The sequence below is a fragment of the Scylla paramamosain genome, chromosome 40 (assembly GCF_035594125.1).
Source record: "Scylla paramamosain isolate STU-SP2022 chromosome 40, ASM3559412v1, whole genome shotgun sequence".
In the NCBI taxonomy this organism is placed as follows: domain Eukaryota; kingdom Metazoa; phylum Arthropoda; class Malacostraca; order Decapoda; family Portunidae; genus Scylla; species Scylla paramamosain.
In genome coordinates, this window is record NC_087190.1 from 4,496,511 (window position 1) to 4,501,933 (window position 5,423).

The 5,423-nt window shown below is 41.5% G+C and overlaps 1 long non-coding RNA gene across 1 annotated transcript; it reads left to right on the forward strand.

The window, feature by feature from the left end:
* Nucleotides 1–2,182: 2,182 nt before the first annotated feature.
* LOC135092583 (uncharacterized) lies at nucleotides 2,183–4,820 on the forward strand. Its single transcript, XR_010262931.1, has 2 exons — nucleotides 2,183–3,430; nucleotides 3,604–4,820. It is a non-coding gene; the product is annotated as an uncharacterized LOC135092583 (long non-coding RNA).
* The last annotated feature ends 603 nt before the right edge of the window (nucleotides 4,821–5,423 follow it).

Here is a 5,423-nt window from a genome sequence, read left to right on the forward strand (position 1 = left end):
ACCCCAATCTTTCTCACTGATTGGAGAGGTTTTAGATACATGATGTCATTTATAGATGATTACTGTGGTATAACAAAAGTGTATATGTTGAAGAGTAAGAGTGACACGGTTCTAGCTACAGAGTGGTTTATTGCATTTATGGCACCATATGGGAGTGTGAGGCGATTGAGGACAGACAACGGCAGAGTTCAATTCTAGAAGCTTCAGGTCTCTTATAACAAGGAACCACATTCAGCAGGAATTCTCAGCACCATATTCATATACATTATATACATTGGAATGGAACGGTAGGAAGATTCTGTAGAACCTTGATTGAGATGGTCTGACCATTTTAAATTGGGGGTTTAGGCATTGTCCTTTCTGGGGATTACCCGGCCAGTGGCGCTGCCAAACCTTGTACTGGGCAATTATCAGATTAGAGCCCGTGTCGCCCATAACCTCGCTCCCAACACCACCTCTCTCTCTCTCTCTCTCTCTCTCTCTCTCTCTCTCTCTCTCTCTCTCTCTCTCTCTCTCTCCCCCCCCCATTGTGAATTTCGTTCAAATGTGATAGGTTTCCTATTAGATGTGATATTTCCCCTAAATTATGATGTCATATTTTTATTCTTTAGTTGCGACTTTTTTCTACACCACCAAAGCACATTGGTGGCTTTTGCTGTTCGGGCAACAACTCTTGAGGGAACAAGTAAGCATCCCCTATTAGCCTTTTTCTCCCCCCCCCAAAAAAAAAAAAATACTTATTTATTAAGGAAATAAGCTATTTTTCTTGGCTGTGGAGGCGACAAGAGCGAACAGGAGAGGTACCATCCATCCTGGCTGACAGCGCAAGAGGATGTGACCATGGATTAACACGGTCACTTTGACCATGTGACGTGACAGCGCCTGGAGGAAACGTTGCTAAGTATTTAGGTGTTTACAAAAAAAAAAAAAAAAAAAAAATCATTAGAAAAAAAAAAAACATTACACTAACTTGCCTTTTTTTTTTAGAGCATCACAGCGTATATATACACACAATTTAATTTTGAGGTAGGAAGTACCTGACATGAGGTGCGTCTTGGTATAAGTGTGGCAGCTCTGCAGGCCAGGGAATCCCCGGAAAGGACAACGCCTACACGCCCAGTTCAAAATGGTCAGACCATAGGTGTCTTGTTGGAAGGTAACTTACCAAAGGAGCTAAGGACGTACGCAATGAAAGCAGCCGCTAGAATCAGAAACCGGTGCTACAACTATAGAATTGGCAAAAACCTATTAAAGTTGTGATGGGACACAAACCTAACCTTAGTGGTATGCAGATATTCGGAACTGTTTGTTTCGCATATCTACAGAAGAAACAGAAGTTTGATACACGTTGTGTAAAATGAACATTTGTAGGATATGTTGATGAGAGTCCAACATATCTTGTATATTTTCCTTTGAAAAAAAAAAAAAAAAGTAATGAGAGTAAGATGTGTAAGGTTCATTAAGAAGTTTTGGCAAGGAAATGAAAAGAATGATAAGCATGTGTATTCTGAATCAAAACCGCAGGAAACAGAAGAGGTAGAAATAGAGAAAAACTGCAAACGGGGAGAATGCTCAGAAAAAAGCAAAGAAGATATTCCCAGAGGCAGAAAAATAAACTTATTATTTGAAAGACTATGTTTTTGAAGATTATGTTGAAAATGGTGCATATTGTTTGGTTGATTATTGATGCAAAGTTCCTGATATTCCACAAACTCATGAAGAAGCTATCCTGTCCAAAGAATCTGACCAGTGGAAGAGAGCTATGGAAGAAGAAATTCAGTCTTTGGAGGACAATTATACATATGAGTTGACATCTTTGCCTGAAAGAAGATCAGTAGTAGGTGGAAAGTGGGTTTACACAGTGAAGAGTAATCCTGAAAGTGGAGAAAAGTTTAAAGCACGATATGTGGCAAAAGGGTATTCTAAAGCACAGGGTGTTGATTTCCAAGAAACATTTTCACCAACAGCTCAGCTTACATCTATTAGAATATTAATGCAGTTAGCAGCATAGAATCATATGATTATCAATTAGATGAATGTAAAGCCCGCATATTTAAATGCTGACGTAGATTGTGAGAAATATCTTGAGTAACCAAAAGGCTTTGTTAAAACTAATGAAGGGGGAGATAAACTGGTGTGCAGGCTCAAAAGTCACTGTATGATCTAAAACAAAGTGGGAGGAATTGGAATAATTTACTGCATGGGTGTTTAATCAAAGGTTTTGCTCAGCCATATGCTGATTATTGTTTGCATACTAAACAAGGAATAAGACAGATTTTGTTTTGGGTAGATATTATTGCAGCCAGTAACAGTATAGCTCTAAACAGTATCAAGGAATTTCTTAAAGATAAAGTTAAGAACTTGCCCTTGAGGATAGTGTGCGTGAGTGTGTATGTGCGTGTCTGAATGCGTGGGCGCCGTGTGGGCGGTTGTGAGGCCCCCGTTAGCGAAATTTGGCGGGAGAGTTGGTGTGGGTCGCGGTGCTGGGCGTGGGGACGCCAGCCCGCTGGCAGTTCTCGCTAGGATTCAGTCCCAGGAAGGTGTGTGCAGCCCTCGCTCATGTGGAGGGCAGCGTAGCGTCCTGCACCCGACTAAGGACGTTGAGCCAGTCTGCAAGTGTGCCGTGCGTGTGACTGTGACATTAGGGAACTAGAAATTGTGCCATGACTATGTAATGTGCCTGCCACGTGACTGCATATTTCTCTTTCCAAGGTACCTTGAGGAAGTGTTCCGTCTACAGATTACAAGGATTCAGTAAAGTCCTGCGTCAGGCTTCCGTGTAGCCAGCGCAGGTGTAAGTGTTACGTGTGGCCACTTCTGTTTCCTGTCTACCCCCTGGACTGCTGGGAAACGCGGCTGGTGGGTATGTGTGCGGTGAGTATAGCCCGACCAGCGAGTGCCGTGCAGCAGTGGAAGCAGATGGTGACAGTGGGGTTCGTAACAATAAGTTCTGGATGAAAGACACGGGGAGCTTAGCATAGTTTTTGGGAATTGAATTTGTGTTTAAAGATCGCTGTATCATAATGAGAGAGGATGCTAGAGAAATTTAACGTGACTTATTGTAAAACTTAATCAATCCCATTTGACCAAGGTGTCCATGTGTCAAGATGACAAGTGAGGATTCCAGAGAACTAGATAACCCTAATGTATCATGAATATGATATTTATGAAATTATGCTTCTTGTAAGGGTTGATCCCACGCATAAAGTCATTTGCTCGTTCGCTGACGTGGCAGCGTCTTGGTGAGGGCTGTGGGGCAGACTTGAGCCAGTCCTGCCGGTCTACACCCCGTGGATGGTTCATCTTGCTACTGTGTTATGTCATGTGACTACGTCTCTTGAACGCTTGGATTTGGTGGAGCAAGGTGGCCAGGGTTTGGGACCAGTGCAAGTGATCTCAGGACTGCTTCGGGCTCCTTAGGACCAGTGATGTATGTATCATTTATACTACTGTGTTTTCACGTTGTATTGTACGGCGGGGTTACAGAGTTACGTGGTGTTGGGTGAGATAGTGTTATGATGAATATTCAGTATTGGTGTTACTTGTTTAGCTGTGATAATAGGGCAGGTTTTTATTGTTGTGTGGATGTATGATGTGATTCAGGTTACGCTGCATGGTAACGGTCCGAGTGGTGACACGTGTGCAGATTTGAAGCGGCTGTCCAGCATTGCTTAGGACGAAACTGCTATAGGGCCACTGAAGTATGTATACCTTTCAGCATTTCTTTCCGTATAGTGATTATTATTTACATACATGTGTATGGTGAAATTAGTTCAGGGATTTGGTACAATATTTTCGCTTTTTCTCGGGGATATTTTACCACAATCAGCATTGGATCCATGTTTTGAGGTGTATTTGTATCATTATCATTGTGAGTTTATTGATTATTGTACTGGCCAGGATTACATTGTCAGTATCATTCTCTTATTGTGATGTATTTAACAGGTTAAAATTTAACATTTGACAACGCTCAGCCCGGATACTTTCGTCCAACACTTACGCTGTACAAGGAAATTGTTGGTAACTTGAGCTATGTAATGGCTGGTACAAGACCTGATCTATGCTCTGTTGTCACTAAATTATCTGAACATATGTCAAAACCAACACAAGTACACCTTGGTTTGGCTAAGCATGGGCACTCTTGATTACTGTATTAAATTTTCTAGATCGATGATCCACTGAAATTAGTAGGGTACAGTGATGCTGATTGGGGTAGTATTTCTGAGTATACCTTCTACTTGAATAATTATGGTCCATTGATCTCGTGGAAAAGTAAGAAAAAATGTTGTAGCTTTGTCCACTTGTGAAGCAGAGTACATGATCATAACTAATGCAATGCAAGAAGGGAACTTTTTTAAGACAGTTGTAGTATGACATGAATTACCGTGACAAGCAGGTATGTGGATAATCAAGGAGCAGTGGCATTCGCTAAAAACCCTGTGCAGCATCAGAGATCAAAACATATAGACATTAAGTATCATTACATTAGATCTGAGGTGGAACAGGGTATTAGTGATTTGAGATATGTTCCCACTGAAGATAATATTTCTGACATTTTCACAAAGCCAATGTCAAAAAATAAATTGATGAAATCCAGTGTTATTAACGGAGCAACTTAAGATTGAGAGAAAGTTAAGATATAAGTACAGTAAACTTCTTGGGAATAGAAATTATAGTATTATTATCATTGCTGTTATTTTTATTATCATTTATTGGAAAAATGTTTTGGCCCTTTTGTTAACTGTATGTAACTTGGCACCTTCTTTACACTATAGCAGTGAGACGCTCCAGCTGTGAAAGTAAACATCGTCACTACTGGCCATGTGTGTCTGATTCTTCCTCCATCAATATAGCTCTGCTGCTACAGTGTTTCTTATATCGGAATCCCAAACTCTTCAGCAATGTGCGTAGGCTTGTTTTTCCTCCTTTGAAGTTTACTGGTGGTTCCTTAGGTTTCTGTAGCAGTAAGTGAACTACAGGCAGCTCTCCTCTCTCATAAAAGGCCAGAATTCCTCTTATTGCTTCCTTGTCGAAGTCATCAATGCTCCCAAGTACAGGTGATAACCGGTTCCGATGGAGTTTTGATTGTTTAACTCCTTCATTCCTCTTGCCCTAGAGTCTGATTTTTGTTGATGACAGCCTGTGAAACTTTTGTTGCCTCAGAGGTTTTCTTCACCACATCTACTGGCTCTTTCTTGTCCTTATCGAAGTACTTGAATACATTGATGACAATATTTCTTGCTTGACTGATGAGCCTTACAGTACCAGCTGGCCTACCAGGGGTTGGGGTATGGCTGGACAGTGGAGTGGCCATCACCTTCCTCTCGTGCAGCTGATACGATTCTGGCGCGACAGGGCCCAGGAGCGTGCCCGGCTTGAGCGCTTGCCGCCAATATCGTAAAACATTGTTTCATACATAATTG